Below are 26,143 nucleotides of genomic sequence, written 5' to 3' on the forward strand. Positions count from 1 at the left end.
CCAATCAAGCAAATGTTTATGCGGTTACAAGTCAGGTCATTTCTCTTGAATATCCATTGAGTTGCATATTTCCACAAGTGCCTTAGCTATAGGATCCAGTCGAATTATGTGGATAATTATTGGCGTCGGACATTGAATCCAGTAACTTAGTATAAATGCGTCCGGTATTTGTTAAGATGTTGCTTTGAAATCGTGTTGCCAGCAATTGTGAAGAAATTTAAAATCACAGAAATACTTCCTCGTTTTTGAACCAGGAAGCATTTGTGTTTTCTGCTGCTTGACCATGGCAGGGGGAAGCGTGCGTTTTTACAAGTTTGGGCACTGTACAAATTTGAGGATCATGGTACTGATCAACTTTTTGTATGAGAACTTCGAAAAAAGGAACTGATATCATTATCTTAACCACAGGCTCCTTCATGAAACGTTGTTTTTTTCCAGTATCGTGGGGAGGTAAGGGCATGAGGTTCGTTCGAGGAATAGTGGAATATTGAGGGATACAATAATACATAATTGCGAGGGAGAGACAGAGGCATGGAGACAGATGGACAGACAGAGGTGGAAACAGTCAACCCACATAAAGAAAAATTTTTAGAGATTCGTGGAGCGTGGATACAGTCCATACCTTTCACCTTGACCATGCCGATCAAAGTGTCCCACCCACACAAGTCTCACCTTGCAATCGTATGTATCTCAATCACCTCATGTTCTGCATATCCACCACCTCCACGCTTTCGTCCACCTCAATAACCTGTTAAATATATTTTCCCACACCTTAAGCCTATGGTTACAGATTCACTTACTCTAAGCAAAAGATTGTGTTCACCCGATAAATCCCTCTGCTGATTATATGTATACTACGAGATCACCGTAGCCATCGCACGGTCCAATGAATGTTCATAGCCTTCTGAAAATTTCCATCCAGCTCAGGTTTCCGAATTGTAGCAACATCCCGACGAATATTCTCTTCAACCTTTCTAGTTTCACAACCTCATTTCTATTGCATGGTGACCATGTTAGAACAACAATAATCCAAAGGTGGCCACAACAACGACTCAAACATTATTTACAAACCTTGTACTCCACACTGTGATTGATGCTAGTCAATCTGAGTTGAGCCCTGCGACGATCATATCTACCAGTTTAAAGATATGAATACCCGAACATTTCTGTTCTTCAATGATTTACAGATTCATTGCATTCACTCCATGGGTCATGACCACACTAGAACTTCAAATGCAGCACCTTACATTTCTGAATTAAATTACAACAGCCATTCAACTGCCTAACGGTTCAAGATTCTGCTGCAATCGTTGGAAAATGTCTTCACAAACTAAACTACCAGACACTTCTGTGTCAATCGGAAATTTGAAAATCTTGCTAACTACATTTTTATTCAAAATGTATGAATTACGTCACTTGTGAGAGATCAGCCTATCACATGCTGGAGGAACACCATTCGCAGAAATACAAAATTGCCTCATTTATGAATTACCCCAGACATATGTGTTTAGTGGCTGGAACATAAAACAAATACTTAAATCTACTTCGATTTGTCCGGAGTTAAACACTGTTATGAGCCTGTTGTCCTACTGATAATTACCAGGGCTCCCAGTGAGTTATCTTTAAATGGCTCCTGTGGAACCGTGGTTTGTTTTCATATAACCATATAACCATATAACCACTTACAGCACAGAACAGGTCAGTTCGGCCCTACTAGTCCATGCCATAGCGAACCCCCACCCTCCTAGTCCCACTGACCAGCACCCGGTCCATACCCCTCTAGTCCCCTCATATCCATGTAATGATCCAGTCTTTCCTTAAATGTAACCAATGATCCAGCCTCGACCACGTCTGCCGGAAGCTCATTCCACATCCCCACCATCCTCTGCGTAAAGAAATTTCCCCTCATGTTCCCCTTATAATTTTCCCCCTTCAATCTTAAACCATGTCCTCTAGTTTGAATCTCCCCCTTTCTTAATTGAAAAATTCTATCCACATTTACTCTGTCTGTCCCTTTTAAAATCCTAAACACCTCTATCAAGTCCCCTCTCAATCTTCTACGCTCCAGAGAAAAAAGCCCCAGTCTGCACAACCTTTCTCTGTAACTCAGACCCTGAAATGCTGTCAACATTCTCGTGAACCTTCTCTGCACTCTCTCTATTGAAAATTCCATGCTTTGTTGCAGAGGCGTGGGGCGATGGTTCAGTGTTCCAGAATCTCTGAGTTGACACTTTAACAAGAATAAGCTGTAACCATGAATTACAGTTATCATTCAGTATTTAGTGACCACACCTCTATTTGGCACTTCTGATGATCGTAAGAATCTCTGAGGCTGCTACGGATAAGATAACTAGATGATCCAAATAAAGATCAATACTTAGTATTCTAATCTATTCTATAGTCAGAGTTTCTACTGTTCGTAATTGGAATAATCATCTTATTCTTTTATCTTTCTCTGTGATCATTGCATCTGATGCAGAAGAGATTCCTATGCCACGCGATGCATACCAGGGCAGAGAAGCAGCGAATCGCAACAAACTGCAACACTGGTTGTTCCAACCATCTCTCAGCAAAGGGGGCACTTACTCTGCTGAACGGAAGTGATCAGATGCCGATCAGTTTCCTAGTGAGTAGCAAATACGTTCCAAATATTCTTCGTTTTAAGAAGAGGAGCAGAAATTTGTTCATTGTTTCAAACAACCGAGACGTCCACGCGAGTGACGTTGACTTCGCATCCATACTGAGAACAAAATGATCAAAACATTTCCTGGATATACAAGAACTTGCATCTTTCTGCGCGTCCAGTTGCTTTTACAATCAGGAGAAGAGACACCTTCATTCTTCTAATCCCATCGTCTTTCTAATAACAATGTAACATCTATTTTGTGGTAAATCATACTTTGTGCTTGTTACGAATTGCTGTTGAAATGTGATGCAGAGATTGCAACACAATGACATACAAGTTACACACACACACAAATATTGGCGCACAGTCACATCGAGAGAGAGGAATAGATGGATGGATCGATAGATTGATAGATAGATAGATAGATAGATAGATAGATAGATAGATAGATAGATAGATAGATAGATAGATAGATAGATAGAGAAAGAGAGAGAGAGACGGGGGAGAGAGAGGGAGATAGAGAGAGAGAGAGTCGGATATACATTAGACAAAGAGAGAATACCTGCTGTAGAATTAGTGATGGATTGCGAGAGAGAGGAGCGGATGTACATTAGACAAAGAGAGAGAATACCTGTTGCAGAATTACTTATGGATTTTGATAACCGAGCGAAAGTTGGGACATGCAGATTCGTTAGAGAAATCATGGGATAACGAGAGAAGCATACAGACTCAATTGCAAACAGAACCATAGAACGTGCCCAGGTAGATAAAAATTCCCAACTCACACTGATCCCACCTGCCTACATTTCGTCGATATCTTTCTAATCCTGACAACATTCCGTCTATTTGTATTCAATATTGCAATAGCATGTACCTCAACCAAACCTCAGACTTAAGTTCAGATGATGACATTTTTTCTGGATGGCAGGTTGGATTGTATTAGAGAATATGCTGAAATTGTAACGCCACTAAGGAAAATAATGAAGGAATCAGGAAAGACAGGCCTGATAAATATTTTGCAGTGGAATGAGGAGGCAGAAACAGCTTTAACATCGTTAAGCAGGAATTACAGTTGTCTCCAGCCCTAGCCTTTTCTAATTACGAGAAGATTCTTTCATTTATATATGTCCAACAGACAGGAAGGCTGTGGTGCCGCAGTACTAATGTAGGAAAGATGTACATGGAAAGCAAAACAGCAAATAGCATACTTCGTTAGAAAATTGGATGAGATACCTCAGGGATACCCGCCCTGCTACCAGGCAATGGCTGCATGACACTATGTGTATGAAAAAGGATGTGAGGCCATGGATATCCCGTGATCCTGTACACAAACCATAAGAAAACAGTATTGTTGGATAAGGGAAAGTGTTTGCTGACACCAGCGAGGAGTGCAGAATTTCAAATTATTGACATTTCCAGATATAACTATGCAGCAGGAGTAACAAAGCTGATAATTTCGCGTTTGGTTAAGAGGGAGAACGCCATGATTGTGAAGGAGAACATTATTTGCTAAATTAAGAGAGGATTTACAGTCACAACCGCTGGATGATGAAGACAAGAAGGTCTTGTTTGTAGTCAGCTGTTGTTACAAGTATCACAATGGAAATCAATGACGGATTTGCAGTGGTACAACAGAATCAGTCGTACCTTAATGTAATCAAATTAGGAGCTTTCCTGCAAGCTTGCGCAGCCAAATTGGGAGAAATTAAAGCTATGAGAGCAGCATGCGAAATGATGGAAGGTGCAAATGTTGGTCGCGGCCGTGTCCAGGGTTTTGCGGTCGCATTGGGTGGCAACTCGAACTGCAGAACCATAATACGGGCACTGCATACACCCAAATGGACCGCACGTGAGAGATTTCGAATGGCATTGAGCGGCACATTGAGCTATTTAGTCTCCCTCTGGAAGGCGCGGGAAACTGAACAAAGCTAAAATTAAACCTGCCGATCTTGTGAATCAGCCGCAATCTCATAGTGAGGTCTCGCCTTGCCCCATGGAGCCCGGGTCATGCAGTATATAAAAGAAGACTGTAAACCCTGAATAAACCAGTCTTCAGTTGACTTCCCTGGCGTGTTTTTTTTTGTATTTATTTTCAGTAGCTCTATGGTAGTAGCCGCTGCAGGTTGATGTTTACACAGATTCAGCTCATGCCAATGGGGTATGTTCGTTGTTTGGGACAGTGCGGAAAGAGAGCTGTTTCAAGAAAAGTAACAGAGAACACATACAGCAGTATCACTGCCTGACACGCTTAACCCAGTCTCTCTCCTGTCGTTAAAATCCTTGTGGAGGATTCCACCGTGTATCTCTGCGCCGTGAGACACACACTGTTCCAGCGCAGTGGCAGATCCGCATAAAAATCGTACATCACGAAATTCAATCGGACGCTGTGATTATGAGCGCCCCCGGCCACGGAATGGAAGGGACAGCGCGACATTCCTGGAGGGTCCTCTTGAGCCGATGTACGAGGAGGGCGGCCTCTTATGTGTCCTAGAGAATAGGCCGCTACCAACGCGATCCCACAGTCTTATATCAGGCTAAAATGTTGAAATATTCGCTGCTTATCTTCATCCTGGCTCCCTCCTCATTTAGTTGTACGCTGATTCTGCGGGCCGTTCAACTTGACTGATTGGTCAGCGCATGTCCCTCCCGGCTCAGCCCAATTCTTCGCATATCCTGCACTGCGTGCTTCGTTCCAACAACAATTGGGGAAATGTAATGACTGACACACAGACATGGCTGCGGGAAGGCAAGCAGTGGCACCCGGCAAGTGTTACCTTATATTTTAGGACGTTTAAATTCCCTTGAAATCTTAAATATATGCTTAAAAATAGCACCTCAGGCAATGAGGTTCCGTGTCACAATTGTCCAGACAGGATGACGGTTATTTTGGAGAAAAGGGCCTGGATATTCCACCTTAATGTTTTGAAAACTCTTGAAGTGGCATTGGCCGTGTATGTTGGGCGGTGCGCTCACACTGTTCTTTGGAAATTGCGGAGACACACAAAAGCTGAATCTGAAATCGGATGTGGTGGAAGCAAAACGGGAGAAAGAAGACGGGAGACGTTAGGGATTGCATAAGATTAATCAGGTGAAAATGTTAGACAGAATGATCTAGAGGAATAGAAGGGGAGAGAGGTAGCGAGGGAGGAGATAAAAAGAGAGAAGACGGGGAAAGTGCACAGGTAGAGGGGGAAACCTTGCTGAAAGAAGGGGAATGCAATGCAGACTGTCTTCACAACGCGATCTGATTGGTTGACGAATGACCACAACCAACCTTGTGTGAAGGAAACTCATCTGTATCTGCGCCAGGTGTGATTCACTCATAACATCGCCCCTCCACTTGTACAGCGGTAACACAAGGAAATCTTCACTTTTGATCTTTAATCCACAGACCATGTTCTTCCTGAAGAGTATGGTGATTCTTTGTGCCATTCTGACTGATGAGTCTGTCTGACTGGTCAGCGACCTCTGCTCATTGCCCTTTATATACGAATCTCTAGCTTTACCTTCATTAAAGACAGACGATTTCCCCAAATATTCTGCTCTCCCTCACACCTTCTCCCTCTGTTTGCTCATTTATACACTCTCTGCATTGACTGAACTTCCTCATGTTTTCACAGTTGCGCGTTCGCTCTGTCCTCGAAAACCAAGGTTCCCTCTGGTGCCTTTAATCCTGACAGGAACATGCATACTCTGCACTCTCAAAATGTCGCCTTTGAAGGCCTTCCACTGACTGAACACATACTTGCCATTAGACAGATTATTCCAGTCCACTCTTCCTAGATCCTTTCTCATTTCCCTAAATTGGCCTCTCACCATTTTATAATATTAACTCGAGGGCTAGACCTATCCATATCCATAATTAAATTGAAAATAATGTCATTATGGTCACTCGACCCAAATGTTGCCTACACATGCTTCTGTCACCTGACCTGTCTGGTTCTCTAACATGAGATCAAGTATTGCATCAGCTCTCGGTAGCACCTATATATATTGATTAAGAAATCTTTCCTGAACAGATTTGATGAACGTTAAGCCACCCAGCCCTTTTATCACACGGGGGTCCAGTCAATATATGGAAAATTAAAATCACCTACTATCCCAACATTCTCTTTCTGAAAGTTTCTCTTTCTGTTGACACTTCACAGATTTGCACATTCAATTCTCTCGGACATTGTATGGTCTATAATACAAGCCTTTCAGTGTGGCCGCTCCTTATCCATTGCTGAACTCCATCCATTTGGCCTCTGTAGACGAGCCTTCTCTGCTGTCCTGTCTAAGCACTGCTGTGATAGTTTCCCTGACTAGCAATCTTACTCCTCCTCTATGTCCAAAGGAGAGAATCATGGAGCAATGTGCTGCCAGTCCTGCTGCTCCTGCAACCAACTCTCAATAAAGGCGTAATTCCACGTGCCAATCCACGTCTTAAAACCGCCCGCCCTTGTGGCAATACTCGTTGCATTGAAATAAATACATCTCAGAACATTTCTATCGTGTGCAAACATTTGATTTCTGTCTATACACGCAGTCCTCACATGATATTTATCAACCTCCAGCTCACTATCAGCTCTCACACTCTGGGTTTCCTCCACCAACAAATCAAATTTAACCCTCCGGAACAGCATCAGCAAACCTGTCCGCTAGGATATAGGTCCCCTTCCAGTTCGGATACAAATCCCCTGTCGGAACAGGTCCCACCTTCCCCAGAAGAGAGCCGAATGATATATCTATCGAGAGAGATTAAAGAAATATTCGACAGTTCACCTTCATCTTGGCTTCCTCCTCATTCCGATGCTTGCTGATTCTAGGGCCGTTGTGCTTGGCGACTCTCTGTCTGATGGGTCAGCTCGTGTCCCTTCCGGCTCAACGCAATTCCTCACATTGTTCCGTTCCAGACACAAAGTGGGAATCCAGTGACCAACGGACCTGGAACGGTAGCCGTGGGAAGTGTCGCCGAGCTTTTGTTACCCGACAAGGGTTCCTGTATTCTTTTGAAACATTGCAATTCTCATGGAATCTTGGATACATTTGCTGAAAATCCACAGCTCAGGAGTAGAGGTCTGTCGCACGATTGGAAGGATAGGATGAAGGGTTCCTTGGAGAAGAGGGGTCGAATATTCTACCTCACTATCCCCGGAGATCCTGAAGCGGACTTGGCCGTTTATCTCAGTTCGGTGCAGTTCACACCCTTCCTGGGAAATTGCGGAGGTACACAAAATTTCATTCTGAGATGGGATGTGGTTCGAGAGAAAAGGGAAGATGGAAGACGATAGAGCGTGTTGAGGATGGAGAAAAGTTAAGCAGGTGAAAGAGTGAGGCAGAGAGAGGTAGAACCGTAAAATTAATGACGTTGTGAGACGGAGGAGTGAGGGAAAGCGAGGGAGGAGATACAAAGAGGGCAGGAGAAAGACGCGGGAAGTGGACAGAGAGGGAGAAACTGAGCGTAGGACGGGGAATGAGATGGGGATTGTCTTATCAACTCAGTCTGGTTGGTTCAATCATCGCCAGACGAACCAATCCTGTGTGAGGGAAACACTCTCATATCTGGCCCAGGCGTCATTTCACTTATAAAATCGCCCCACCCTTGTACAGCGGTAACACATGGAAATCTTCGCTTTTGACCTTAATCCGGGTACCATGTCCCTCCTGAGTTGTTTGCTGACGCTGTGGGCCTTTAATACTGGTGAGACTGTCTGATTGGTCAGTGACGCCTATCCATCATCTTTTCTCTATGTATCTCCAAATTTAACCTAAATAAAGTTGACAAATCCCCAAACTGTTACCGTCTCCCTTCTCGCTCTGCTTGCTCATTTACATAGCCAATGTTCATTAAACCTCCTCACGGTTCGTCTGTTTCTCTTCTCTCTCTGTCTCTCGCTCTTGGTCGTTTTCTGGCTTGGGAAACGGCGACTCAAACAGAGTTTCTGTTGCGTCCGACGTGGGATCGCGCTCTTATATGGTGGAGCATTTGTAAAATATCCTTGCTCCGAAATGAGTCTGTGCATCATGTTCCTACTGAGTTGTTAACTGATTCTATGCACCGTTCCTCGTGGTGAGACAGATTGGCCAGCACGTATCCAACGAGATCCGCTCGGACCCCATCCATTCCCATATTCTGTTTTATTCCAGGGACGATTGGGAACGATTCAGTGATTCAGGAACCCGCGGAATTGGCAGTCGATGAAGAGCAGATCGTATCACTGAGCTGCAGTTACTCGATGGTTGCTAACGCATATGTTTGGTACATTCAACGACCTGGAGTATCTCCCAAATATTTGCTGAAAATCTACACGTCAGGAGACGTGGTTCCGTCTCCCGATTGTCCGCAGAGAATATCGGGTTTATTGGAGAAAAAGAGTCAGACATTCCTCCTCAACATCTCTAAAAGTCTTGTGGAGGATTCCGCCATGTATCTCTGCGCCGTGAGACACACGCTGTTCCAGGACAGTGGCAGATCCGCACAAAAATCAAACCTCTCGAAATTCAATAGGACGCTTGTGTTCGGGGTCACCCTCGACCACGGAATGGAAAGGACAGCGCGACCTTCCTGGTGGGTCTGCTGAAAAGCAGAATTGCAGGATATTTGCGTTTCTCTTTCCCTGAGTGCTCTGGGTCCGCGTTGGAGGTTGAATGTCAGGGGGAGAGGAAGAAAGAGATGGGTATTTGTCAGTATATTTTAGGAAAATGAAGGAGTGTTGGTTAGATGGAAGTTGAGAAGATTTTAAAAATCGTAGCCGCACGGGTGGGTGGGAGTAGTAGCGATCACTCAAATTGTCATTGCTAAAATGAACCAGTAGCTCCTTGGTCTTGGTGATATTAAGAACATAATTGTCGTTCTGGAACCACCCGAACTGGTTCTCGATCACCATCCTACATTCGGATTCATCATTTCCATTTATTTGGGCAGCCCTGGTGGAGCCTTCAGCTAATTTGTAGATCGAGTTAGGGGTGAAATTGTCTGAACATCCATGAGAGAACATGGCTAAATTTGAAGGGAGCGAGTGATTGGCATTGCTCTCGAAAGTGTAAGACGGAGTCGCCTCAAGGATGGAAGCGAAAGAGAACAGGAGAAGGCGAAAAGGTGCAGGAAAACAAGTGAAGATGAAGGAAAGGTATGAGCGAGAATGAAGAAGAGAGTGAGACGTCTGGTGTGTAAATATAGATAAGTCTTCTTTGGCTTGGCTTCGTGGACGAAGATTTATGGAGGGGGTAAATGTCCACGTCAGCTGCAGGCTCGTTTGTGGCTGACAAGTCCGATGCGGGACAGGCAGACACGGTTGCAGCGGTTGCAGGGGAAAATTGGTTGGTTGGGGTTGGGTGTTGGGTATTTCCTCCTTTGCCTTTTGTCAGTGAGATGGGCTCTGCAGTCTTCTTCAAAGGAGGTTGCAGCCCGCCGAACTGTAAGGCGCCATGATGCACGGTTTGAGGCGATATCAGCCCACTGGCGGTGGTCAATGTGGCAGGCACCAAGAGATTTCTTTAGGCAGCCCTTGTACCTTTTCTTTGGTGCACCTCTGTCACGGTGGCCAGTGGAGAGCTCGCCATATAACACGAGCTTGGGAAGGCGATGGTCCTCCATTCTGGAGACGTGACCCACCAAGCGCAGCTGGATCTTAAGCAGCGGGACTCGATGCTGTCGACCTCTGCCATCTCGAGTACTTCGACGTTAGGGATGAAAGCGCTCCAATGAATGTTGATGATGGAGTGGAGACAACGCTGGTGGAAGCGTTCTAGGAGCTGTAGGTGATGCCGGTAGAGGACCCATGATTCGGAGCCGAACAGGAGTGTGGGTATGACAACGGCTCTGTATACGCTTATCTTTTCAATCTTCTTCAGCATGATGCTGAACCAAGCCATGAAAGACCTCAACAATGAAGTCGCTGTTTACATCCGGTACCGCACGGATGGCCGTCTCTTCAATCTGAGGCGCCTGCAAGCTCACACCAAGACAGAAGAGAAACTTGTCCGTGAACTACTCTTTGCAGACGATGCCGCTTTAGTTGTCCATTCAGAGACAGCTCTTCAGTGCTTGACGTCCTGTTTTGCAGAAACTGCCAAAATGTTTGGCCTGGAAGTCAGCCTGAAGAAAACTGAGGTCCTCCATCAGCCAGCTCCCCACCATGACTACCAGCCCCCCCACATCTCTGTCGGGCACACAAAACTCAAAACGGTCAACCAGTTTACCTATCTCGGCTGCACCATTTCATCAGATGCAAGGATCGACAACGAGATAGACAACAGACTCGCCAAGACAAATAGCGCCTTTGGAAGACTACACAAAAGAGTTTGGAAAAACAACCAACTGAAAAACCTCACAAATATAAGCGTATACAGAGCCGTTGTCATACCCACATATAAATAAGTAACACGTGGGTAAAAGACTGAGAATGAAAACAGCCAACATTAATAACCAGGTTCAGTCACTATTGAGCCGATGTGCGAGAATGGCGCCCTCTTGTGCCTCCTAGAGGATGGGCCGCGACTGATGCGACCCCACAGTCATATATCGGGGGAAGACGTTGAAATATACTCCTGTTTATATTCATCCTGGAGTCTTTCCCATTCAGTTGTTTTCTGATTCTGTGGGGCATTCTACTTGGCGAGCCTCTGTCTAATTGGTCAGCGCGTGTTCCTCCCGGCTCAGACTATTTCCTCGCAGATCTGCACTGCATGTTTCTTTCCCGAAACAAATGGGGAAATGCTGTGACATACGGACATGGCCACTGGAAGGCAAAAAGTGGCACTGACACTAGTTACCCGACAAGTGTAACCTTATATTTTTGAGCCGTTGCAATTCCCGTGGACAGTGAGATCTTGGATAAAACATACTATTCGATATGCTTCGGGCTCACGATCGTCCGGACAGGATGACGGTTACTTTGGAGAAAAGGGCCTGGATATTCCACCTCAATGTTTCGAAAGCTCTTGCAGCGGACTTGGCCGTGTATCTCTGCGCGGTGCCGCTCACACTGTTCCTTGGAGTTTGCGGAGACGCACAAAAGCTGATTCTGAAATCGGATGTTGGTGGAAACAAAACCGGAGACAAAGGACGCGAGAGGGCGTTAGGGATGGCAGAGAGCTAATGAGGTGAAAATGTGAGAAAGAGTGAGCTGCAGGAATAGAACGAAATAAGGAGAGGGAGCGAGGGAGGAGATAAAAAAGGAGGGAGACGAGTATACAAGTAGAGGGAGAAACGTTCGTGAAGGACGGTGAACGCGATGCAGACTGACTACACAACGCGATCTGATTGGTTCGTTAATGACCACACCAACCAATCATGTGTGAGGGAAACTCATTCATACGTGCCCAAGTGTTAGTCGCTCATAACATCGCCTGACCATTTGTTCAGCGTAACACAAGGTTACTTCGGTTTTGATCTTAATGCACACACCATGTTCTTCCTGAATGGTTTGCTGATTCTTTGGGCCCTTCTGACTGGTTAGTCTCTCTGACTGGTCAGCGACTGCCCAATGCGTTTTTTCTACGAATTTCTAGTTTTAACCTCATTAAAGACAGACTATTACCCCAAATACTTCCTCTCCTTCGCACGTGCTCCCTCCACTTACTCATTTACACACTCTCTGTGTTCACTGAACTTCCTCACGGTTTCACTATCGCTCTCTCTCTCTCTCTCTCTCTCTCTCTCTCTCTCTCTCTGTCTCTCTCTCTCTCTGTCTCTCTGTCTCTCTCTCCTCGATGTTTTCGTGCGAGGGAAACTGCGACTCAAACAGAGTTTCTGTTTCTTCCAACGTGGGATCACGCTCTTATATGGTCGAACATTTGTTACATATCCTTTCTCCGAATTTAGACCGGGCATCATGTTCCTACTGAGTTGTTGGCTAATTCAATGCACCGTCCCGTCTGCAGAGACATATTGGTGAACTAATGCAGCGCGGGTTTAGTGCCGTCCAGCAGCGGTGACACATCCCTAACGTCTAGTGCCACTGACACTAGTTAGCCGACAAGTGTTACCTTATATCTTTGGTATGTTAAAATTCCCGAGGACCATGAAATCTTTGATATTTCAACCGTGCCTGCCTGTCCCGCATCGGACTTGTCAGTCACCAACGAGCCTACATCAGACGTGGACATACCCCTCCATAAATCTTCGTCCGCGAAGCCAAGGCATAGAGAAGAGAAAGAGAGAGAAGACATCCTAGTGAATGTGGTTCCTTCTCAAGATTGTCCGGATAGGATAACGGTTACTTTGGAGAAAAGTGGCCGGATATTCCATCTCAATTTTTTGAAAGCTCTTGATGCGGACTTGGCCGTGTATCTCTGCGCAGTGTAGCTCACAGTGTTCTTTGGAAATTGCGGAGCCGCAGAAAGGCTAATTCTGAAATCGGAAGTGGTTTGAAATAAAACTGGAGAAAGAAGACGGGAGAGCGCGTTAGGGATTGCGTAAGGTTGAGCAGGTGTAAATGTTGGATAGAAAGAGCTAGAGGAATAGAATGAAAGAAGGGGAGAGAGGGAGCGAGGCAGGAGATAAAAAGTGAGAAGACGCAGGGAGCGTACAGGTAGAGGGGTAAACCTTTCTGAAAGAAGGGGAATGCGACGTAAACTGTTTTCACGACGCGATCTGACAGTTTGACTAATGACCACATCAACCAATCCTGTGTGAAGGAAACTCATTCATATCTGCCCCAGGTGTTAGTCGGTCATAACATCGCACGATCATTTGTTCAACGGCAACGCAGAGAAATCTTTACTTTTGACCTTAATTCGCATATTATGGCTCTCCTGTGTTGTTTGCTGATTCTATGGGCCGTTTTGACTGGTGAGCCTGTCCGATTTGTCACCGAACTCTGTGCATCGCCCGTGGTCTAGGTGTCTTTCACTTTAACATAATTAAAGTTAGGTGACTCCCGAAAGAATCAAACTCCTTAGCTCTCCCTCCGTTTACTCGTTTACTGATCTACGTCGCGCCCCTCCTCTCTCTGTGTCGCTCTTCACCGCTCCAATGAGAGAGAAACAAGCCAGGTCTCCAACAGGGATCTACCTACATCCGACGTCAGCTTGTGACCTTGTATCGGGTGAGAAATTGGGCTTTCTTCCGAATTTAGGCCGGGCATCACATTCCTCCTGAATTTTTGGATAATTCTATGCACCTTTCCGCCTGGTAAAAAAAAAAAGATTGATGAACTGGTGCCGCGCGGATTCAGTGCCGTCCAGCAACGTTCATTAATTCTGTTTTGTTCAGGGGCGAGTGCAAAACATTCAGTGACCCAAACACCGCTGCAACTGATAGTGGAGGAAGGGCAGATCGTATCTCTTAACTACAGTTACTCGATGAGTCCCGACGCTTATTTTTGGTACATTCAACATCCCGGAGAATCTCCAAAATATTTACTGAAAATCTACATATCAGGACAGATAGTTCCGTCTCACGATTGTCCTAAGAGGATATCGGGTTCCTTAGAGAAATCGAGTCAGAAATTCCACATCAATATATCACAAATCCGAGTGGAGGATTCCGCCGTGTATCTCTGCGCCGTGGTGCTCACGCTGTTCCAGGGCGGTGGGGGATCTGCATAAAAAACTCACCTCGAGAATTGTCATCGTTCGCAGTTGCTAGAGGGCGCTTACGGTCCCCAGGAGCCATTTCTCTCAGTCAGATCAATAGAAAGGAGCATTCTGGAAAGTCGGCTGGAAAAGACAACGCCGAGGTGCAGGAGATTTTCGCTCCTCTTGCGTTTCTTTTTCTATGCTTCCGTTTCGTTTCTTTGAGGTTGAAGGTAGGATGTCAGGTAGGGAGAAAAAGTGAATATCTGTTTCCCAGATTATAGACGGAAAATGGAAGTTGTGTTTATGTGATGGAATTTGAGAGATTAATGAAGGCGGCGTGGGTAGGGCAGGAACGTGGTCCCTCGGCCTTTCCTTCCTGAAATCAAAACCAACCGTCTTGTTTTTGGTTATCATTAGGAAAAACATTGCCGCACCGGTACCACCCAAATAGGTTCTCTACTACCATCCTGTATTCTTACTCATTTTTACCAGTTATTCACCCAACACTGATGGTGTCGTCAAATATTTTGCAGATTTTGTGAAATTTGCCCCACAATCATGAGTGTATGTGGCAGAGAGTATGGAACAAAGCAAGCAATCTTGGAGTGCTGCCGTGTTTCTGAAGTGATGTTGGTTGCGGCCTTCCAATGAGGAATTCACATGGTTGGAATGAGTCACAGATCCTTTAGCTTGGTCATCGGCTTTGCAAGTATTAGGGTGTTGCACGCCAAGCTTTAGTCCATGAACAGCAGCCCCACGAGGGTGTTTCGATGGTCTATGTGATTTAATGCAGAGAGGACAATCAGCGATAGGGGAGTCGTTAGTTGACCTGTTGTGGCGTTGGGCGAATTGAAGTGGTCCCAGGTCCTTCCCGAGGTAGGACTCCATAATCACCCGGTCAGAACATTTCCTCCAAGTGCTTTAAGTTGCTCTTATTGGGCAAGAAAAGGAGAGAGCACTGTTGAAGCCAAATTACAGAAATACTGGAGGAGCAAAACCGGTCTCGTAGAGCCCAAATGAGGGAAATATTCCTTCCGGATGCTTCGGTCCTGAACCCTTCTACAAGGAATAAACAAATCTCAGAAAGGCATGAAAATAGAGACTAGAGACTGACGGGGGGGGGGGGGTGGTGTGTGGTGGTGGTGGGGGTTTTGGAGTGGGGTGGTGGTCCAGAAATACAGTTGCAAATTGGATATGGAAGGAGAAGAGGTGAGAATTGATTTTGGCTATGTCAAGGGAGACAGTGTGAAATGCGAATAGATAGAGATACAGAACAAGAGATAGCGATAGATAGATAGATAGATAGATAGATAGATAGATAGATAGATAGATAGATAGATAGATAGATAGATAGATAGATAGATAGATAGATAGATAGATAGAAAGAAAGAAAGAAAGAAAGAAAGAAAGATAGAGAGAGAGAGCGAGAGGGGGGAGAGGAAGTGAGAGAGTGCCGTGGGAAATGCAACAGGTGGAAGAACAGCGGGGGATATTTTAAGAAACATTGACGGGCGAGGAAGGGCAGATCGTGGAACTGAACTGTAGTTATTTGACGAGTCAGACCACATATTCTTGGCACATTCAATGTCTTGGAGAACCTCCGAAATATTTGCTGAAATATATAGGCCGATTGTCCTGATTGGATATCGGTGTCTTTGGAGAAAAAGAGCCTGCGCTTTCACTTGACATTCTCTGGGGCTTTTGTGGAGGACTCTGCCATGTATTTCTGCGCCGTGCGGCTCACACTGTCCCTGGGCGATGATGGATCCGCACAAAAACTTGCATTGAGAATGAGGAAGTTGCCGTGGGTCGTGTCGCCTTTTAGCCTTGCGTGAGCAAAGACTGTTCTCTTCCTCTACGCTCTGAGAAATACGCGAGTTAAGGTGGATAAGGTTTTACGAGAGTCGATTAAATGTAGCAGTGAGAGGAATCGAATGGAAGAGGCAGGGATGTGATGGACGATGAGAGAAGGAAATGCAAGGGAGGGTGAGAGAGATCGGCGGTGAGAGATGGACCACAGTGAGCGAATGAGGGATACATTGAATGAGGAAGATGGGGGGAGTTAACGCGAGAGGATGAAAAACAAGGGAGAGAAAAGGAGAGGGAGAGAAAGAGAGAGAGGGAGAGAGGGAGAGAGATGTGGAGTATAGAGAGTGACTCGGAAACGTTAGGAGGATGGAGAAAGGAAGAGGCCGACATTACCAACGTGCTCAATGATATCCTCATCCAAGCCGTTCTGGCTGGTGAGTGTCTGTCTGGTTTGTCAGAGCGTGTCCGCTAGGTTAACGTTCATTCCAGAGATGATTGATGAAGATTCAGTAATCTTGAGCTGCTGGAAGGCATGGCAGAGGATTTACAGACTGTGTCACAGAGCTGTAGTTACTAAATGAATACCTCTGCACATTTATGGTACATTAAAGATCTTGGAGAACTCCCCACCCCCACCCCAGGCATTGCTGAAAATGTACAGCTGGATCGACATGGTTCCGTTTCATAATGCGGAAGAAGTTATCGGGTTATTTTGAAGACAAAAAGACAGTTTCCACTTAACTGTCCAAGGGAGACAGAAACAGTCGTGAATCTCTGCGTCGTGCAGCCCACTATTCCAGGGCGAAGTTGGGACTGTGTAAACCACCCTGGTAAATATAAATGGGCAGTGCCACTAGGTGGCGTGCTGTTCCCCGACACCGTCCATATCAGTGCACAGGACGGAGTCCGCAATTGTGCATCCCGGGTGAGAGTTGTCTCGAAAGCGCAGCACCAAACAAGGATATTTGTCTCACTTTCCGATCCGAGACGGAGGAGAGGAATTCAGAGAAAAACGCAAAATCTGGTGGACCTCCTTTTGCGAGATATGCGTCAGAGGCAACATCTGCTGAAAAAGTGCGAGAGAAATGATAAACAAAATTCAGAGAGAAAGTAGGTGAAGTGTGTGTGTGTGTGTGTGTGTGTGTGTGTGTGTGTGTGTGTGTGTGTTTGTGTGTATGAGAGAGAGAGTGAGAGTGTGAATGAAATGGAGAGATCGTGATTGATGAAGAAAAAGATCGCAGGAGGGAGAAAGGGGTAAAAATGGAAATTGAGGAAGAGTTTGAAAATGATTCATAATAAAAGAGACATTGAGAAAGCAAGAGGGTGAGAGTGGTAGGGGTGAGAGTGTGAGATAGAAACTGATGGGAGGGAGAGATTGCACAGCTCGCGAAAGATTAAATAAGTTTAAGGCAGGGTTGTATCCCGGTAGGAATCGCAACAGAATACGAGAAGGGGAGAGAAGGTGTAGGAAAACGAGTGAAGGTGATAGAAAGGGCGGAGCCAGAGAGATGGAGGCAGACGTGGGGTGTGGAAATATAGGCGGAAAAAGAGGTCGGAATAAGACGGGGAATGAGAAACGGCCAATTAAAACCCAGTTTTCATGGGTTCAACAACGGCACTCTCTTGAGCCTATGTGTGGGGAATGAGTCCTACTGTGGCTCCTGGATGATACACTGTTACTGAGGCGACCCCACTGTCTTATATTATAGAATCATAGACCACTACAGTACAGACGATATGCCTTTCATCACTTCAAGTCTGTGCCAAAAAATTCCAACCACCAGACCCACGGACCTGCACTCATTCCATAACACTCCAGACCTCTCCATCCATGTATACATCCAGTTTAGTTTCAAAACCTCAGAGTGAGGCCGTCATATGGGAACTCGATCACACTCCCGCCACACTCTGAGTGGATGTTCCCCCTCAACCTTTCCCCTTTCACCATAAAGCTATGTACACTTGTTATCTCTACAAATCAAAGTGGAAAGAACCTACTCAATTTTACAGTGTCTAATTGTCATAAATTAGTAAACCTCAATCAAGCATCCCCTTATCCCTCCACACTACAAGTCCTAACCTGTTTAATCTTTCCGTGTAATTCAACTCCTGAAGATTCGAAACATCCTATTAAATATCTCTGCACTCTTTCAATCTTACATATACCCTTTGTATGGTTTGGCGACAGAAGTGCACACAGAACTCCAAATTTTTTTATATTTTCTATATGCTTCTCGTAGCTTATTTGCTCTTTGTTCCTTATACACACTTCACACTTTCTTCACCAGATCGCAAATGTCCTCGAAAACTAAGGTTCCCTCTGCCTGTTATCTGTGCCTCTAAACCTGAAAGGAACATGCAAAATCTGCTCTCTCAAAATTTCGCCTTTGAAAACCTTCCACTGTCTGAACACATATTTGCCATTAAACAGATTATTCCAGTCCATTCTTCCTAGACCTTTTCTCATTTCCATAAATTGGCCTCTCACCAATTTATAATATAAACTCGAGGGCTAGAACTACCCATGTCCGTAATTAAATTGTAATTAATGATATTATGATCACTCGAGCCAAATGTTCACCAACACATGCTTCTGTCACTTGACCAGTCTGGTTCCATATTATGAGATCAAGTATTGCATCAGCTCTCGTTAGCACTTATATATATTGATTAAGAGATATTTCCTGAACAGATTTGAGAAACGTTAAACCACCCAGCCCTTTTACCACATGGGAGTCCAGTCAATATATGGAAAATTAAAATCACCTACTATCCCAACTTTCTGTTTCTTACATTGGTCTGCTTACACTTCACAGATTTGCACCTTCAATTCTCTCAGAGTATTGTACGGGCTATAATACAAACTTATCAGTGTGGCCGCACCTTACCTGTTTCTGAACTCCATACATATGGCCTCTGTAGACGAGCCCTCTGTGCTGTCCTGTCTAAGGACTAGTCAGATTCCCTGACTAGCAATCTTTCTCCTCCCCCTTTCATCCTCCCCCATCATGTCTGAAAGAGAGAATCATGGAGCAATGTGCTGCCAGTCCTGCTGCTCTTGAAATCCCGTCTCACTAAAGGCAATAAAGTCGTAATTCCACGTGCCAATCCACGGGTTAAAACCGCACGCATTTGCGGCAATACTCGTTGCATTGACATAAATATACCTCAGAACATTTCTATCGTGTGGAAACCTTTGATTTCTGTTTATATATGCAGTCTTCACATGACATTTATCCACCTCCACCTCACTATCAGCTCTCACACTCTGGAATACGTCCCCTTACAAATCAAATTTTACCCACCAGAACAGCATCAGCAAACATGCCCGCAAGGATATATATCCCCTTGCACTTCGTATACAAACCCCCTGTCGGAGCAGGTCCCACCTTCCCCGGAAGAGAGCCGAATGATATATCTATCGAGAGAGATTAAAGAAATATTCGGCAGTTCACCTTCATCTTGTCTTCCTCCCCATTCCGATACTTGCTGATTCTAGGGCCGTTCTGCTTGGCGAGCCTCTGTCTGATGGATCAGCTCGTGTCCCTCCCGGCTCAGCGCAATTCCTCACATATCGCACACAGCGTGTTCAGTTCCAGGCAGAAACGTAGGAATCTAGTGACCCACGGACATGGAACGGAAATCGTGGGAAGTGTCGCCGAGCTTTAGTTACCCGACAAGTGTTCCCGTATTTTTTTATAACATTGAAATTCCCGTGGAATCTTGGAAATTATTGCTGAAAATCCACGGCTCAGGAGTAGAGGGTCTGTCTCACGATTGGACGGACAGAATGAAGGGTTCCTTGGAGAAAAGGGGTCGGATATTCTAGGTCACTATCCTGAAGCGGACGTGGCCGTTTATGTCTGTTCGGTGCGGTTTACACCCTTACCGGGAAATGGCGGAGGCACACAAAGGCTCATTCTGAGATGTGATGTGGATAGAGAGAAAAGGGGAGAAGGAAGACGATAGAGCGCGTTGAGGATTGAGAAAGGTTTAAGCAGGTGAACGAGTGAGACAGAGTGAGGTAGAACCGTAGAATGAATGAAGGGGTGAGACGGAGGAGTGAGGAAATGCGAGGGAGGAGATACAAAGAGGGCAGGAGAAAGACGCGGGAAGTGGACAGAGAGGGAGAAACTGAGCGAAGGACGGGGAACGAGATGGGGATTGTCTTATCAACTCAGTCTGGTTGGTTCAATCATGGGCACACTAACCAATCCTGTGTGAGGGAAACACTCTCATATCTGGTCCAGGCGTCATTTCGCTTATAACATCGCCCCACCCTTGCACAGCGGTAACACAGGGAAATCTTCGCTTTTGATCTTAATGTGGGTACCATGTCCCTCCTGAGTTGTTTGCTGATTTTGTTTGTCTTTCTGACTGGCGAGACTGTCTGATGGTCAGCGACGTCTATCCATAGTCTTTTCTCTTTGTTTCTCCAGCTTTATCATTTTTATTTAAATCTCGAAATTTTTTTAATCTAATAAATACGGAATAGATTGAAACAAATATTGTATACACGGAAAGATATTCATCTTAATTGTATTTATCCTTCCCATTAAATTAATAGGTAAATATTTGCATTTAATCAAATCAGTTTTAATTTTTTTTTCATTAACGGAACATAATTTAATTTATATTAAGATTGATAATTAACATTCAAAATTATACCCAGATATTTAATTCGATCAGTCCACTTCAAATTAATAATATTCTTATAAACTGTATAATCTCCTTCACTTACTGGTAACATTTCACTTTTTTCCCAATTAACTTCATATACAGAAAGACATCCATATTGTATTAAACATTCCTTCAAATGCAAAAGTGACTGAGCTGGATTTGTTAAATACACCAATACGTCCTCAGCAAATAAATTAATTTTATATTTCTCATCTAAAACTTTCATACCTTGTATCTGTGTATTTTGTCTTATCAACTGTGCTAAAGGTTCAATCAGTAACGCCAACAAATCTGGTGATAAAGGACAACCTTGACGAGTTGATGGAGTTAACTTAAAAGATTCTGAAATAAAACCATTCGTCAATACTCTAGCTACCAGTTTACTATATAGAGCCCTAATCCAACCAATAAAAGAAGAAACAAACTTAAATGTCTCCAAAACTTTAAACAAAAAATTCCATTAAACTCTATCGAATGCTTTTTCTGCATCTAAGGATATCACCATTGGATGATCTAAAGATTGTCGGAATCTATTAATCAAACTAATCACTCACAAACTATTATCTGAAGCATATCAATTCTTTATAAAAAAACTCTTTGATCAATATGTATCAACTTTGTTAAAAATTTAGCTAATCCATTCGCTAATGCTTTCGGTATTATTTTATAATCTACATTTAACAACGAAATGATGATACCTTCAAAGGAACTCTATCTTTTCTTTTAGGAATTACTGTAATTAAAGCATGAGAACAAGACTCAGATAAATCATAATATTCTCCAACTTGACATAATACATCCCCAAACACTGTAGATAAATCATCATACAAACATTTATAAGATTCAACCGAAAATCCATCATCACCAGGCGATTTATCATTTGGCATTTCCAGCATAGCCATTTAAATTTCCGAATCAGTAAATAGTTCTTCTAACTCCTGCATATCTACATCCTCTAATATCGGTAAATTCAATTGTGATAAAAAGAAATCAATCGATCCAGTTTCTTGTTTTCCTTCAGATGTATATAACTTTTTAAAAAATGAATAAAATTCATCATTAATCTTACGAGGTTTATAAGTAGTAAGAGAATTCCGTCTAACACCATTAATAGTCCTCAATATCTGTTCTGTCTTTAATTGCCACGCCAGTACCTTATGTTCTTTCTCTCCCCATTCGTTATGCCATTGTTTAGTCCTATTAATCACACATTCAAATTAATAAGATTGTATGGTATTATATTTCATTTTCAATCTAGATAATTCTATTTTCTGATCTTCCGTAGCATCTTTCTGAAATTCATTTTCTAACTCATCGATCTGTTTCTCTAATTCAAGACCCTGATTTAATCGATTCTTTTTTTTAATTTTAGAAGTATAACTAATTATTTGTCTTCTCAAATACGCTTTCTTAGCATCCCATAATACAAACGTTATTCGAACAGATTTAGAATTTTCTTTAAAAAAATTTAATTTGTTTTTTTCAAAAAATCAATAAATTCCGTATTTTTAACAACATTGTATTAAATCTCCAACGATAAGCTATTTGAATTTTTTCAGAAGTTTCAAATGTAAAATGTAACAGAGAATGATCTGAAATCACCCCACTTTTATATTCCACTTGTTATGTTTTCCCTTGTAAATGTGCCGATACTAAAAAGAAGTCAATCCTTGAAAACGATTCATGTCTAGATGCATAAAAGGAAAAATCTTTCTCCGTTGGATTAAGACGTCTCCAAATATCTACAAAATTAAGATATTTCATCAACGCTTGGATTTTTTAACTTTCTTCGAAGATTTATCTAATAAAGGTTCCAAAACACAATTAAAATTACCACCAACTAAAATATTATCTTTAGCCTGTCCCAAACATACAAATGCACCCGAAATAAATACTTCATCATCTATATTTGGAGCATAAATATTAAGTAAAGTCCAAAATTCACTAAAAATCTTACAATTCAATTTAAGAATACATCCTGCATTTTCCTCCATTGATTGTAATTTAAAGGATAATTTTTTATGTATCAAAATTGCTACACCTTTAGCTCTAGAATTAAATGAAGAAAATTATACATGCCCAACGCAATCCATTTTTAATTTCACTTTCCTTCACATTCAAATGTGTTTCTTGTAAAAAGACAATATCAATTTTCATTTTCTTAATATACGGCAAGACTCGCTTATATTAAATCGTACTATTTAATTTTCGAACATTAAAAGTAGCAAACCTCAACTTTGAAATATCTACTATTATTGCTAAATACCAATAATATCTTTATATAAAACCTCAAATCAACGTATATAGGCCCTCCAATTAAAAATAAATCATAAAATTAAAAACTAAGAAAAAAGTAAAAAAAAAACAATACCCCCCACCAAAAAAAAACTACCAAAAGGTAGTTATCCCTAAACAAAAATTGGGTGTGGATCACCTGCCAGTGGCTGATCACTGGTAAAGAACTTAATGCAAATCTCCCCCTCCCCAGCCAAACAATCATTAACTTCCAAGTATCATAATAACAAAAGAAAAAATAAAATAAGAAAAATCTTCTTTTCATCCAAAGGTCTTCAGTCTCGAAGTTTCCATTTCAGAAGGAGGTGGACTCTTTCAATTCCCATTTTCACATTTCTGCCATTTCTTCCATTTCCAGAACTACAATTTTTTTGTTTAAGAGATAGTGGTGCGCTACGTCTTTGCCTCTTATATCCAGCAATGAGTCAGCAAAAATCATTGCTTCACAATCAGTTTCAAAAAACGGAAATTGATAGTCTCCGTAAAAGACCTTCAACACTGCAGGGTAAGGAAAAGTAGACTTATAACCTTTATGCCACAAAACTTCTGTAACTGGATTAAATCGATGTGGACGTTGAATGACATCTTGACTCAGATCAGGATAAAAAGATGACTCTACTATTCTGAATCAATAATGGGGGTTGTCGTCTCGCATTTTATTCTGCAATTTGAAGAATTGTTTCTCTATCTAAATAACTCAGACATCAAATTATTACCAGCTGAGGGTATTCTTCTTAAAGCTCTATGGGCTCTTTCCAGTGCCAATTCCCCAGAGAAACATTATTGCCCTAATATTTGTGGAATTCAGACTTTAAAGAAACGAAGAGGGTCTTGTCCTTCTATACCTTCTGGCAAACCAACAATTTTCACATTATTCCTTCTGCTTTGATTTTCCTAATAATCTATTTTTTCTTTCTAGCTCTTTCTCATGATCTCCTAATTCTATGACTGATTTTTCCACTTTCAACATTTTTTCTGTTAGAAGTCACTTGTTGTTTACAGTCCAAAAAAGCAGTCTGAAATTTTTAAAATTCTTCATAAGATGCATCCACACGTGTCTTAACCATATTTAATTCTGTACATATACCAGCATTCATTTGAACCATCTCATTCATTAGAGATGTCAACATAGGTTGAATAACTGCATTTAATTGCATACATTGTGAATCCGTAAATCTCAGCTCTGCTCTCTCTGACATGGTGGCAGAACAAGGTAACTGCAGCTCCTGCTGCAATTCAATTCAACAAAAGGCATTTTAAAAGATTTACTGCGGGTCTGGACTCCCAGCAACGGCATCCCGACTTCTTCAGGGAGTCGCCGCTGGTCTCCCTCCCCCCCCTGCTTCTTGTTGTCTTCTCATCCATTCGCGAACAAAAACGACTTCTTCAGATTGTAATGCTGCCTGATGCATTTCATTTTCAGCCTCTACAGGCGATCCTTGGGATTTAGGCAATGAAGAAACAGAGCCTGGGGCTGCTTAAAGTCGTCTAGGCCCCAAATCTTCAGCACTTCGAAAATGTATTTTCTTTTGAACTTGAGATTTAGTCTTTTTACCATTAGTGGCCACAATAATTTCTTAATACTTTAAACTAAAATTAAAAAAAATAAAAATCGGAAACGAAGGGTTAAAAATAGGTATTTAAAAGTCCGGCCAGAGAGGTCGAGATTGCATGTCTAGACTCTACGCCATCTTGCCACGCTCCATCTCCAGCTTTAACCTAATGAAAGTTGACAAATCCCCCAAATTTTGCCCTCTCCCTTGTACGTTCTCGCTCTGCTTACTCATTTACACAACCTGTGTTTATTATCTCTCTCTCTCTCTCTCTCTCTCTCTCTCTCTCTCTCTCTCTCTCTCTCTCTCTCTCTCTCTCTCTCTCTCTCTCTCTCTCTCTCTCTCTCTCTCTCTCTCTCTCTCTCTCCATGAGCTTTGTCTATGTCATTGTCATTTCCATGAGCGAGTATGAGAGAGGAAAGGAATGATAACATAAGCATTTATGGTGAACGATGGATAACTATTCACATCCACGACAAAATGTGAGAGGGGAGTGAGAGGATAAGTGAGACATCACGTGACAGAGGGAAAGAAAGGGAGACTGTGCAAAGAGAAACAAGAGAGAAAATGTCACAGTTCTTGATTCTGGACAGAGTTTTCACTGCTTTCTAACTGTTCATTGTGATCAAATTTTCAACGTGTCAATGTGTGTACATGTCTGTCTGTGTGTGTGTGTGTGTGTGTGTGTGTGTGTGTGTTGGTATAAAAGAGTGAAAGAAAGCTGAGTCAAGCGGTAATTGTCACACACAAGTGCAGTATGCAGATGCACCAACAATATTATTTGCTTACGCTATCGAAGTACGTACAACACAGTAATAACTAATGACTAGATAAATCCAATGAAAACTTATGATGTAATTGGATGGTTAAATATACTTAGACGGAATAAGAAAAGCCGAGAGAGAATGTCAGGCAGACGTAGTGAGACGGAGAAATGAAGGCAGAGAGAGGAAGATAGAGAGAGAGAGAGAGAGAGAGAGAGAGAGAGAGAGAGAGAGAGAGAGAGAGAGAGAGAGAGAGAGAGAGAGAGAGAAGTAAAGAAAGAAAGAAAGTTGAAGACAGAATAACAGAGAAAGTTTGAGAGATTAACTGAAAGAGAGAGAGCGAGAAAGGTGAGATAGGAATGAAACAGATAAACAGGCAGATGACCGAGTTGAGGAACGCACTGATTGTCATTATGGAACTTTCAGCTGTAGCAGACCAACCAATCCCGTATCTGGGATGCTTCCGTTGGGTCCTGAAGAGGTGAAGAGCCCTCACCCCATTTTTCGACCTTACTTAGTTCAGTTAGTAACGAAGTATGATAATTTTGAAAGCATTCCTTTGATGCTAGAACATGTCCAAAGATGGCTCTCTGCTGCTCCATAATTATAATAGTCTTTCTTCACAATGAGCTTAATCGTGAATGGTTTATACATTGTAATAATTCAGAATATATGCGGAAGCTTCACAATTGATCTGGTGTGTTACAGAAGCGACCGACAAAGATTTAATGTCACAGCCTTCAACTGAAATTTCTGTCCTGGAAGGGCGTTACTCCGAACTGCCGTTATTTGCCAACATCTTTACTGAAAAGTCTTCTTTGATCTATCAAAAAGCCCGACTATTTCCCAAGATATATTCGTAGAAAGCGTTCAACTCTGACGTAGTGAACCGATCTTCTGATTTCCCAGCA

The sequence above is a fragment of the Narcine bancroftii genome, chromosome 5 (assembly GCF_036971445.1).
Source record: "Narcine bancroftii isolate sNarBan1 chromosome 5, sNarBan1.hap1, whole genome shotgun sequence".
In the NCBI taxonomy this organism is placed as follows: domain Eukaryota; kingdom Metazoa; phylum Chordata; class Chondrichthyes; order Torpediniformes; family Narcinidae; genus Narcine; species Narcine bancroftii.